This window comes from Macaca fascicularis, chromosome 5 (assembly GCF_037993035.2).
Source record: "Macaca fascicularis isolate 582-1 chromosome 5, T2T-MFA8v1.1".
Classification (NCBI taxonomy): Eukaryota; Metazoa; Chordata; class Mammalia; order Primates; family Cercopithecidae; genus Macaca; species Macaca fascicularis.
In genome coordinates, this window is record NC_088379.1 from 173,327,897 (window position 1) to 173,341,889 (window position 13,993).

At 38.7% G+C, this 13,993-nt stretch overlaps 1 protein-coding gene across 8 annotated transcripts in view; it reads left to right on the forward strand.

Annotated features, from left to right (window-relative positions):
- Positions 1 to 204: 204 nt before the first annotated feature.
- The window catches only part of PALLD (palladin, cytoskeletal associated protein), a 434,802-nt gene continuing 421,013 nt past the window's right edge, over positions 205 to 13,993 (forward strand). For all 8 annotated transcript variants that reach the window (XM_005556268.4, XM_005556266.4, XM_065545676.1 and 5 more), the window contains exon 1: positions 205 to 347. The gene's annotated coding sequence lies outside the window, so the exon portion shown is untranslated. The remainder of the gene's footprint in view (positions 348 to 13,993) is intronic.

Genomic DNA, 13,993 nt, shown 5'->3' on the forward strand with positions numbered 1-13,993 from the left:
TGTGTTTAAATCCTGTGTTTATCAGATCCATAAATATAGTTCCTTCTATGTTAAGCGGCTTTATTTCTAAGAACCCAGCCCTCAGTCCTGGGGGTGCTTCCCAGCCCGCTGCTGGAATTCCTGATCATGGCAGTCTGCTGAAACATGAGCTCAGTTACCAAATATAGCTGAGTGGAGGAAGAGGACAGATGAGAGTCTGAAGCCACAGTTGCCTCAAAGTGACTACGGACCAGGCAGTCTTTAATGAATAGGCAAGGCCACAACCTCCATTCTCCCAGAAAAGAAGAAATGCTCATCTGAAATTCATCACCTCTCTGGAGTCTTCAAACTGACCAAGCACTGAAAAGGTCTGTAAGGTGTATCTTAATATACTAACTAGTACGGCAACATTTTAAGAACTTAAAAAAAAAAAAAAAAAAAAACTATAAAAGGTTTTCTGAAAACATGATATATTTAGAAAATATCTTAATTATTCTTTTGCTTGGAGAGGAAAAGTAATGAGAATGTTATGGTTTTGCCAAAAACACATAATACGTAAGATTTGCCTGCCCACTTTATCTCTGCCTTTGCTGTCAGAGAATTATCCTTTCTGTTATAAGCTTAAGCATGCTAAGTTGGTGCTATCAATTCCAAAAGAATTTAATGTATTTATGGAGCCAGCTTTTGTCAAGATTGTGTACGTGTTACATTTCACAGAAAAGGAAAATGCAGTTTTCTAGATTCTCACCCATATTTAAGCTAAATACATAATGATGGCTTACAGTGATAGACTTTAGATTTTAGTCCATTATAAATTGTTACACTTTCAAAAGATTCTAAAAGTAACTCACTGGACATAATGAGTTGGGATAGTAACAGCAGGTATTTTAAATTATATTCATGCATAAAATTTACATACTTTTAATAAGATAACGCTTACTAAGGGAAACCACAGTGCAGTCTCTGGAGTCCAGTCAAATTTAAACATCACAGTATAATTTTTATCATGTTGCTTTAAGTTGCACATGAAATTGTCTTGAATCCAATAGAGGAGATTGACATAAAATGATTTCAGGCTCATATTACTTATTAACATTTGCTAAAAATACTGATTGCCTTCTAGTATGAATAATGTGGTGACATATAAAGCCCATTTCTTGGCAATATAAAACTATTCAAAATCTATTCAGTCACATATATGCAGAAATTAAATCCTCATTGCATGATAAAGATGCCTTCCAATCTTTTTTTCTCACAGAAAGAACTTGAATACTCACCTCAATTATTCAGATTTTAAAAATCAAAGTCTTTTTGACAAGTTATAGCTAACAGTAGAGAAGGCCAGTGAGGTTTATCTGGCCACTAACTGCCCTGTAAATACATGATTACACATTCCTAGAATACAAATTAGTCCTCCAGCATCCTAGAATCTGGTGTGGGTTAGGGTCTGTATCCCAGGGGTTCTGTGTCAGCTCTTCCTCTGGGTTTCTCTGTGTTATTGCTAGAGCTGAATATTAAAACTGGCCTTATAGCATCTTTCACAATAGAACGAGGATCTGGATTGCACTAGACAAGTACAATCACTTTGACCTCCTTACCTCATTTTTTTAAAATGTAGAGGGCACTCATTATTCACGTTTAAAAATAAATCTGACAAGTTCTTTAAGAGATACCAAGTGAAATCTGCAAGGCCCAGACAAGATCTCCACTTCTTAAACGATATGTGTGTGGAGGCTGTCAAAGGGTACTGCAATGACTGAGCTCCAGTTAGAAATTCAGGCCATCTAGAGTTAAGGACTGTGTCCTGGTGAAATTACAGCAAAGAAAACAAAGATTGAACAAAACATCTTCAACTAAAATTTCTAACTGTTAAATCATATTAGAGAATATAGAAGCAAATTTGGTGAATAGGTTTTGAATTTAAGTGAGAAGAATAAAGCTCTGAATTGGATAATGGTAGTGGAAATGGATAATTCAGATGTAAAATCTAAATATTTGCAATGGACTTAGCATGGTGAATAAAGTTGATAAGATGAAGAGGAAATGCGATAACTTCAAAAACTCTGTAAAGTATCTTATTTGGCTGTTTTGGCATTAAATGAGCTATTAGATTATGTCCTTGAAATTGAGATTAAATACGCTGTTTAAAGAGATATTTAAAACTGTAGGATAAATATATCTTCCTGCAATGATAATTTATTTAATAATTAGAAAGGAAAATAATCCATGTGTATTAATAAATTATAAAATTGCAGTACATTTTCTGCATCAAATATAAAATTTCATAAATTTTTCATGTTTGACTTTTGCCCTAAAGGACCCTTTGTAGCAAAAGGGAAACAGGGAAGAAGGAAGGGAGAAGGGAGGAAGGGAGAAGGGAGGGAGGGAGGGAGGGAGTTGATTTAGTCTAGGGGTTGCCTGTGATTCTGAAGCACGAAAATAAAGTGTTAAAGCCTTTCTAACTTTGTTTTCCATAGTTTAGGTTTTATTAAAAGATATTTCAATATCAAATCTTTGTGTCAATAGTTTGCATTACTTTTTTAGTAATTGCTTAAATATGAAAATAAATAAAACTGCTAAACCTAAAATTAAAAATCACTTAAGTTTTTTTCAAAAATTACAAAATAAGCAACAAAAGATCCCCCTGAATGTCCCACCTTTCAACTCTTACCCCTGCCTAAATCCCCCCCCAGAGGTAGTCAGTGTTGATTGACTGGTGTATGTTATTCCAACCATTTTCATGTATTTATTCCTTTCTATATATACATTTTTAAATGACTGTGGGAATTTAGCTATTCCGTCTGGACTCTCTAAAGAATCTGCTGAATGTGGTACACGGTATTAAGTGATCCTTACTGTCTGTCAGCGTTTTTCTAACATCAAACTTTTTCTTTCAAAATTGTAGCAGTTCTTCGTCGACTCTAAAAGTATTTCACGAACAAACTTCAAAAGTTTTCCCCTTATCTAAATTCTTAAAGTAATTTCCTATAATATCCCCAAGAAGAAAAGAAAACTGCAGTTAAATGCAGGCTTCCACCCTGAGTCTGCCACTTTCTGATGGCTCTGGTTGGGACAAATAATTGAACGTTTTTCTGCTGCAGTTGTGGGTAATACAAAACATAAAATAGAAAAATAACATCTACTCCATGGATTGCTCTGAAGATCAAACTGTTCACTTTTGAAAGCAGGTAACTCCCAAGCTGTTATGTAGGAACAACTTGCATTGTTTGTCAGTGAATTCTTTCTACTGGACTCTGCTCTTTCTCATGTATATTCCTTGTCTTCCTCAAGTCCCTCCACGTGGAAGAAACCTGTTTCCATTTCAACAGTCAATAGTGCCTTGATTCATGGGGATCATGCCAGGGGGTGATCCCAGGAGTCTTGTTTGTTTTTTGAGTCAGGGTCTCACTCTGTTGCCCAAGCTGGAATGCAGTGACCTGATCATAGCTCACTGCAGCCTAGAACTCTTGGATTCAAACAATCCTCCCACCTCAGCCTCTGGAGTAGCTGAGGCTACAGGCACACATCACTACACTCAGCTAAGTTTTTGGGGTTTTTTCTGTATTTTTGTAGAGATGAAGTCTCACTATGTTGCCCAGGCTGGTACTGAACTCCTGGGCTCAAGCAATCTTCCTGCCTCAGTCTCCAAAAGTGCTGAGAGTACAGGCCTGAGCCACCATGCCCAGCCCCCTATATATATTTCTTAAATGACAACAGAGAGGATTCTCCCAAATATCATAGAGCTGGCTTTCAGGTAATCTATCCCCAAAAGTCAGCAACTTTAAAGGTAAACGGTAGTCATAATTTTTAAATTTGTCTATCTTTTCTATCATTTGTATATTCATATATGAATGTGAACCATATACATTTATGCCTACAGTACATATTCAGGAACTAAAAAATAAATGTTTTCCCAAATATTAAGATAGTCATGCCAAAATAAGATTCATAAAATTACTTATGTCAAATGTGTAATACACATACCAATGAAAACTTATTTATATGTTCTATATTTTATAGTATAACATGAATCTAACAGAATTCAGATGACACTAACTTAGGGAGAAGTTGCAAACCATAAAATTACAATTAGAAGTAATCTATAAATTAAGTGACATAAAATTCCTTAAGAAAGAATGAAATAGCCAGGCCTCTTGGCTTGTGCCTGTAATCCCAGCAACTCAGGAGCCTGAGGCAGGAGGATGGCTTGAGGCCAAGAGTTGAAGACAAGCCTGGGCAATGAAGGGATACCCTGTCTCTACAAAAAATAAAAGAGAATTAGCAGGACGTGGTGACATGCACCTGTAGTCCCAACTACTTGGGAAGCTAAAGCAAAAGGGTCCTTTGAGCCCACTAGGTCAAGGTTGCAGTGAGCTATGATCACACCACTGCACTATTATAGCCTGGGCAACAGAATGAGACCCTATCTCCAAAATTAAAAAAAAAAAAAAAAACAAGGAGAAGGGGATATGCCCAGGGGGTTAACAAAATAGGTCACCATGGACGTTTACATTTGAAAGCAGTATTTGCTTAGGATAAGCCAAGATGCTTATAAGGATATAAGCTGCCTGTTGACAATTCAAGGTGGATAGCATTCTGTAAGGACTCACAGTATCTGCCAACCCTCCCAAACCTTTGCTTCACTAAATGTTTGCTTAAGAGGAAGAGTCTGGCATTATGCATAAATGTCGAAATTCACCTGGGAGAATTTCCCTTCAGAGCGCCATGAGGTGACACAGCAGTGCCCCCATGGTACACTATGAAGGAACCTAAAGGACCATTGACCTGAGTACGTTCTCCTCTTGTGACTTTCACCACCTTCCCCGCCAAGGGTGTGCCCTCCAAAACAGCAGTGGTCTGTAGATGTGAAATTAACATGCGAATGTGCATTTCATTTTACCTTATATTTTTGCACCCTAACAACTTTCAAAGCTAGTTTGAAGCTGTATGCAATAAAAGCATAGTACAATTGCCCAAAATCAATTAAGAAAATATAGAAGATCAAATCAAGCATAAAAAGCTTTGAACTTGAAATGTTTTCTCAACTTACTACCTTTGTCCTTTCTCTTAGAATCTTTACCTCCTAGGACAGAGAATCTATCTTCTTCCCAGCTATGTCCCTGGCCTATAAAAGAGGTGCCTAGCATATAGCAGGCACTCAATAAATAAATGCTGACTGAATAAAACAATGAGAAAAGTAAGCAAAAAAAATTTTTTTAGCTAAAAACATCTGAATTTCTATGACGGAAAATTTAACCCTGAGCTTGCTAGTATCCATGTGAAAGCGTCATCGAAGTTTACAGAATTCTTTGTCTAATAGAATTGCCAGAAAATAGAATGCTTTTCTAGTTCCAAATTTTTTCATAAGAAACTGTCTTCGAGGGTAATGAGAAACATTAACATCCATGTCTTTATAGATACCTTTTTTTAACACAATGTCTGACCTATGACTGATTTCGTATGAGTGAAATGAGCAGGTAAAGTGTATTTTATATGTAGACACAGTTATGTGTTGTATGTATACACTAACATTTAGCACTGATTACTCTATCAAGTTCTTACCAGAAAATAGAGCCTGGGGCACAAGTAACAGTTGATAAAATTGAGGAAAAACCTAGTTTAAAAGCAGAATAACATTTAGTTGCACTCAGGGGCTCACATCTGTAATCCCAGAACTTTGGGAGGCCAAGGCAGGAGGATCCCTTGAGTCCAGGAGTTTGAGACCGGCATGTGCAAAAAAGGGAGACCTCGTTTCTACAAAAACATATTTTAAAATTTAGCCAAGCCTGATGATGCACACCCGTAGTTCTAGCTACTCAGGAGAATGAGGCAGGAGGATCCCTTGAGCACAGGAATTCAAGGCTACAGTGAGCTATGATCATGCCATTTCAGTCCACGCCAGGAGACAGAATGAGACCCTCACTCCAAAGAGCAGAATAACATTTAGCTGAAGAGAGCATGTCCCAGAGAAATGCCACAGCAGGTTCTGGGAGGCTGAAAGCAAATCAGACATCAGAACATTTCCTGCCTCATGGCTTTGTTCATGTGTCTGTCAAATCCTATCCAAGGCTCAAACCACATTTCAAACACCCGGTATTTCTTAGCTTTTCTCCATCATCTGCCGTAACCTAGACAGTGTACTAAGCATTTGCCATACAAAGATGCCAGTCACAGCTCCTGCTTCCATGGGGCTCACAGTTGAATGAGGAAAGCATTCTCTAAATAAATACGTGTAATTTAATATGATGACTGCTATGAGAAATGCAATGCCAAGTGACGTGCTTGGAAGAAGCAGCAAATTATATTGATTGGGGAATCGTTAGAAAGTACCAAAAAGTGGTAAAATTTAAGAAAGTTTTCAAGGATGAACTGGAGCTTGAAAAACAGAAAGAGGCCCAGATGCAGTGGCTCATGCCTGAAATCCCAGCACTTTGGGAGGCTGAGGCGGGCAGATCACAAGGTCAGGAGATTGAGACCATCCTGGCTAACATGGTGAAACCCCGTCTCTACTAAAAATACAAAAAGTAGCCAGGCAAGGTGGCAGGCACCTGTAGTCCCAGTCACTCGGGAGGCTGAGGTAGGAGAATGGCATGAACCTGGGAGGTGGAGCTTGCAGCAAGCCGAGATTGTGCCACCGCACTCCAGCCTGGGCAACAGAGCGAGACTCCGTCTCAAAAAAAGAAAAAAAAAAAAAACACAAAGAAAAGAAAAAGAGAAAGGAAGCACATTTTAAGCAAAAGGAGCAGCAAATGCAAAGGTGTGAAGACCAGAAAGAACCTGAAATGTCTGAGGAATGGTGAGTGGGCCAGGGAGGCCTAAGTGCATGTGTGTTAGTGATGATGGAGGGTGAGGCTGGAGAACTTCCATCAGCTCAGACTGTCCACGGGCATGTTTAACCTGCACATCATGCTTTGGAGCTTTTCTCCAGCCAGGGAGCATCATAGGAAAAAAATAAAAACCAAAAGAGGGACGTGACCCAGTTTGTAACTATGATCTCTCTTACCATTTTTATCCCTTACTGCAATTTGTTGAAACTATTTTAATAGCAATTATCACGCTCCTCCTTGTAACTGAGTTATTTTTTACTCTTGTCTAATCCCTCCTCCTGGATTGTAAGATCATTTAAGGAGAATAACTATGCCTGGCTCATATTCGTCCTCCTTGAAGCTTCTCTTGCACAACTAAGCAGTTGCTCCATTGATTTCACATTCAACTTACTATTCCGGGAAAGGGAAGTAGAAGAAAGGAAGCATGACTATAAGATGGGCAAGGCCAAGGAGGAGTCATTTCTTCCATGGTGAAGAACACAGAGCTATGCAACTTCAAGCAAATTAAAGAACAGTTGTGGTTGGCCGGGCACAGTGGTTCATACCTGTAATCCCAGAACTTTGGGAGGCTGAGGCAGGCAGATCACAAGGTCAGGAGTTCAAGAACAGCCTGGCCAATATGGTAAAACCACATCTCTACTAAAAACACAAAAATTAGCTGGGCGTGGTGGCAGGTGCCTGGTAATCCCAGCTACTCGGGAGGCAGGAGAATCCCTTGAACCTGGGAGGCGGATGTTGCAGTTAGTTGAGTTCACATCATTGCACTCCAGCCTGAGCGACAAAGTGAAAGACTCCATCTCAAAAAAAAAAAGAATAGCTGTGGCTAATGAGTGTTTTAGGGAAAATGACAATTAAGCTAAACTGCTAATACTGCAGGTGATGGATAAGACAAGGATGAGAAAAAGAAGCAGTAGAAGAATTTCTAGGAAATTCAGATTCCTTCCGAGAAAAGGGAGGAGGCAGGGGACGGGACAATTTAAAGATGCCAAAGAATCCTTTATTCCTCAAAATTTCAAAATCTTTCAATGCTACTTACTAGAGTAGAAACACTTTAATGGCTTTGGTGTTTACCTCATTTCCTCTTCACTCATTAACAGCAGTATTAGTGGGTCTTTTTAGTCTATTTCATCTTCTGTGTCTATCACACCAGCATAGAATTACCAAGAGTACTGTTTGACAGAAAACATGAAATCTCAGGCAAATGATGGAGATATTTGTGGTTGTGTTTCATTCCTTTTGATTTTGACCTTTTCATTTTGGAGTGCTGACTGACATGGAAATCTCTGAAGCACAAATTTCCAGTGAACTTGGCCCACTTGGAAACTGCCCTTGTTCATCCTCCTTGAATGAGCATTTTCCCTAGCCCACGTGCATGTTCCCGCAGCAATAACTGGGTTGCAAATTAAGCCTGAACCAGATATGCCATAGAACTATTATTTTCTTTTTCAATGTGCAAGCAGTTTTAAAGCTACACCTAATCCTGACCACTGGATCCTGTCAGATGGCGCCTCTTTAAAACCAAAATATGAGTTAATAAGCAGGTGAGATATTCTGCCTCCAGCAAACACTCCCTTTAAGAATCGAAAGTGTTTTCATCATTCAGAAGTTTGCTTTAAGTTTTCTCACACAATGTGTCTTGTGAAGTTTTAAAATGTATCATATTATGTTTATTTGGAACTAAACTACAATTGAATTAATAGCAGAACTCTGATTTCTGACCCACAGTTTTGTTAGTCTGATACATTGCTTAGGATTCTCAATTATGAAAACTACAATGGTAAGATGGTAAAGTACACAGAACATAAACTCTGGAGTTATTCCCTGAGCTTAAATCTTGGTTCTCCCACTCAGATTTTCTGCCTCTATTTCCTTCTTTCTAAACCAGAGGCTGCCGTGAGGATTTTAAACGAAATAATCTACATGATGACTCTGGGCACAATGCCCACCTCAGGGTAAGCAGTCCATTATTAGTCATCATCATCAATCATCGTGATTATTAATAGCCTTTATATATGTCATATGAATTCATCAGGCAGCTAGTGTTCTATAGAAGGGGTTGGCAATTTTTTTCTGTAAAAGTGCAGGTAAATATTTCAGGTTTCATGTGCCATACAGTCTCTGTTGCAACTACTCAACTCTGACACTGGTTCAAAAAAACAAAAGACAATCTCTACATTCAAACTCCTACCCATGAATTCCAACCCAGCATATACAGGTCACCTTTTCCTTGACCATATTTTCAATGGCCTTGCTCACTTCCCTCCCATTTTACCTGCATGTCAAACCGGGATCATCTATCTCTGCTGGATGGCTTCACCTGGATGGCTGAGCTCTGGTGGAGTGAATCACACAATCACACAGAGTAATGACACTATAAATACATCACATCTAACTTCAACCAGGCCCTCACCTCTGCCCATAAATCCTTCTTAGGAAACTTATTTCTCCCTTTTTCTACAACAGCTATTTCAAATCATCTTCTGTCCTCATAAACTTCCAATGCACAGAAGTCTCAGTATGGGAACTCTTTCTTTCTATTACAAATTCTTGCAGAGAATCTCATCTTTCTCTCTCTCTTACCGCCCCCGCCCCACCCCAACACACACACACCCTTTGTTACTTCTCTCCTTTAACAATGAAAGAACTGCCTCCTTCCTACTGGAAGCTGAACACCTCATGCTCCATTTGTCCTATAATAACTCATTTCTTCCTACATCTTTTGAGAGCCAACCTATAAATCATCCCACTTCCTTACATTTATTTTCAGCTTTTCTCTTCTTACTGCCTAATTCGGTTTGTGTAAAACATGTTATAGTGCTCTATCCTAAAAATGTATAACAAACCTCACCGGAGTCTATACTTTTGTTCAGCTACTACCTTCTGTCTCTCCTTCTTTCTATGATCTTTTCAAAACAATCCACCACACCTGGAATATTTTCTTTCTTTCCTTCTTCTTTCCTTTCCTTCCATACAGCAACCTGGCTTATATTTCTGTTGCGTACACCGAAAGTGCTGTTGCGATGGTGCTAAATATTCCCAAGTTGCTAAAATCAAAAGGACACGTACTGCTTCCTGAGATATTTTCTTTCCCAGCTCCCATGACATCTAGCTCTCCTTGCTTCCCTTTGATTCTTTGAAGGATTCTATCTTCTCCTTTTTTCCTCGATAATCTTATGCATTCCCATGTCTTAAAGTGCCACCCATAGGCTAACAATCCCCAATCCGGCTCTGCTCTTCCTTCTCCTGGGCTCTAGATCAGTATCTCGAATCACCTAGACATCAACATCAGAGTTACCAAAGGTCCCTCAACTGCAAAAGGCTCAAATCAAAATCAAGCTTAAAAAAAAAAACTTGTTCCTCCACTTGTAGCATCTAAGTTCATGGTACCGTCATCTGGTTGTTGAGGTGAGAAACCTGTAATCCTGCCTCTGCACTGCCTCTGCCTTTAATCAATTACCAAGTTCTTTCCTTTCTATCATCTATCTTATGGACCCTGGACCCACTGCTCCTCTGAATCACCAGCTCTCACTTCAGAGTCCAAGATGAACACATCTAATCGCTGTCTAGGCCAAGTGCCAAGACTTGTGTCTGGTCTCCAAGGGGATGGGAAAGAAAATACTTGGAAATTTCACATCCCATTACAAGTGAGCTCAGTTTCTCACTGAGTGTCAGAACATGAGGAATTCTCCAAAATGAAGACGTCCAGATGATGGCAACCAAACGTGAAACCATGATAAATGTGCGCACTCCCTGGATTACTGCACGAGCCTTCTCATGGACCGCCCTACTGTCAGTCTTGTCTTCCTCTTCACCTACCTCTGTCCCCCATCCAGGCTGCCATCAGTTATCTCTCAAAAATGTAAGTCTGGTGACATCTCTCACGGACTTAACACTCTTCCTTGCCTACTGACTACCCACAACATAAAATGCAAGCTCTTTGCATGCCTCCAGGCCCTCTCTGCCCTAACTCCTGATTTCTAGCCTTATCTCTGGTTATTTCCCCATTTCCAGATAGATTTCTGTTTAGCTGAAATGCTTAGCAGAGTTATCTGAGTCTGTCATGCGCTCTCTGGGATCCAAGTCTTAGAATACGTTTCTGCCAGTGCCAGCACCCTCTTCACCTCCCCGCTCTTCCTCATCCCTCACACATTATTCTTTCAGCTTTCTCTCTTTCATAAAAGTTTCCTGATCCTGACCTTGCTGTTGCTTCTAGGTGCTATCATAGCACTCTGTTGTTCTATACCACTGCAGGATGACTATAGCTAACAATAACATACTCTATAGTTTCAAATGGCTAGAAGGAAGACGTTGAATGTTCCCAACACAAAGAAATCATAAATGTTAGAGATGAATATGCTAGTTGCCCTGATCTGATCACTATACATGATATGTACTGAAACATCACTAGGTACCCCATAATTATGTATAATTATTATTTGTCAATTTAAAAAATAAAATACAATTTAAAAAAGACATACTCAATTATATAGGGTTACTATTTATTTGTAATTTGTATTAAGTTCCATGAGGGCAAAAACCTTCTCTTTTTCAAGGTCCCTAGCACACTACTGGGCATGTGGTATATAGTCCACAAATACATTTTGAATGAGTAATTCTGGTCCATGTAGTACATCTATCCCAGCTTAGGCTTCACAATTTAGCCATGTCAAGAATCAAAGGTTTTGTTGCAATTATCTCCTTGGATTTTCAGCTTAGCCTACCACAGGTTTGGCTGACACAAAATGTTTTTCAATCTCCTTTAGCACTGATTTCAACACAAAAACTGAATTTCTTTCAGGCCACATAAACAATAAATAAACAAATAACACAGTAGCTTTCTTTCAAAAAAAAATAAATTTTACAAGAAATGCAATAAATGAAAATATAGTCTGTTGTGCCTTTGGTACACAAACATACTTTCAGCCCCCGAGTCTCCCCCTCTCCACCTTCATGTCTCTTCTGGATCCGTGTTACCTAACGGCTCATCTCCCCACACCTTGTAAGAGTTGATCCTGATCCTGGCTTCCCCTAAAGTTATCTACCATGTGTGCTGACTGAGGGGTCAATTGTACTTCAGAGCTCATTACTGAGAGAAACCTGGCTGCCTTCGTAGGACAAACTATAAAACGTTTTGAAATATACAAAATGGCACTGGGTGTCCTTGCAATAGAATGCTGGATTGGCTCTGGTGGACCTTCCAGGGTCATCTAATTCCACAGGGGTCTATGCCTTTTATTGTCTTTACAATTTTACAACTCTGTAAGTTGGAAAAATCTAAAAACAATGCAAATTATACTGGTACATAGATATACAAATGATTTTTTTCTAGTAGAAATGCTATAGATTTCCACCTTATAGATGATTCCAAACATTGTGTTTTATTGCTCTATAGATATTAACCAGTTTCAAATCTATTACCAACTTCATTTCAGCATTCCTGATTGCCTACATGTGTCTCATCTTCAGTGTCTCCTTTGAAATGCTTGTAATATATTACTGATTTTTTCAATTGTTAAATAAAAACTCGAATACATGTTATTTGATTTTTACATGTTGACTATACCTTTGCCTTTTCAAAATCATACTTTAACTGCCTGTTTCTCATGAAGAAAATATATTCAAGTATTAAAAATATACTGAATATAATTGTTCTCCATATATGAGCCATATCTGAGTAACTGGAGACCAGTCAGGATGTTTCTGTCCTGCAGCACAGACAGGACAAAGGAATTAGAGTGATATCTGGGTTGGTAAAGTCAGGGAGAATGACGACATCCTCTGAAGGACTAAGGATTTACTTGAAGAAGAGTGTGAAATATAGTTCAGTAGATAGAGTAGGGCTAGCATATGTGGAATCTATTAATTCAGGCACAAAAAAGTAGCTATCTTTCTAAGAAGACATCTAAGGCAAAAGTACAGTATTCCACTTAAGAAAATGGGGTATGTTAATATTGAGTTTCAGGATCTCTGATTAAATATCCTGTTTAATCAGCAGGTCTATGACTCACTGCATCCAATGAAGCAGCAGGTTCTTGAGATGGATTTCTATAATCCCCTCGACTCTTACATAATGTTTTTTGAAATTAGAGATTTTCTTAGGAAGATACTTCTATACAAGCAACTCAATTCAGTCCTCTGAAGACACACCATTTCTGGGGAATGTCCCACCAAGTTTACTCCTGACTGACACGAGGTAGAAAGTTGAGGTTCACCACATCCAGGAAGCTTCCATTATTCACTCCTAGACTCAGTCTTGTGGCAGACATCACCGCTGATGTTTTCTAGATCTTCCCTCTCAGTCTTCTATGAACAATATATAGCAAAAGAATGGCACACTTCGAGTAATGAGGAGTCATTGCCTTACAATATTTAGTTCAAAATGTCAGTGGAATTTAAAGCTGTAATAGCTTACAGATAATGGAACACCTTTTATTTAATTTTGCTGATATTCCCATGTAAGTGTTCTACGCCAGGCCTCTAGTTCTCTCTCATGCCCTTTAAGATTAGATTAGGCTCTCACAGCCCCTAGGTTTTTCTCACTTTCCTTTAAAGTCTTATCAAAATTTTATATTATTAATATATTATTTGTTTAATATCTTCTCTGTCTTCTCCACTTTACTACCTCCCATGACTTTTAACTCCTTGAACATGATGACTGTGTTGTTAAGTCTGGATCAAGGGTCAACAAACTTCAGCCCCTGAGCCAAATCCATCCCAACCCCTTTTTTTTAATATGCCCTGCAAACTAAGAACGTTTTTCTCATTTAAAAGCTGTTGTTTAAAAATCAAATATCAAAATAATAGTAGTTTTAACACATTAAAATGCCATAAAATTCAAATATGAGTATCCATAAGTTTTATTGGCACACAGTCATGCTCATTCATTTCCATATCACCTATGGCTGGTTTCACGCTCATGCAGAGTTGAGTAATTATAACAGAGACTGGACAGCTCACAAAGTCAAGAGTATCTACCATCTGGCGCTTCCCAGAAAAGTTGCCCATCCCTGGCATACAGCACAGCTGTACTTCTAGCACCTGAAATGTAATAATAAGTGATTACTACCATCTATTGGACTGTTGAGTGAATGACTATGAATGAACACAACTGGAGACAATAAAGTTTCAAAGATTTCACTGAAAACTATACATAAATGAAAACTGGAATCCTTAAACTGCATTTTGTG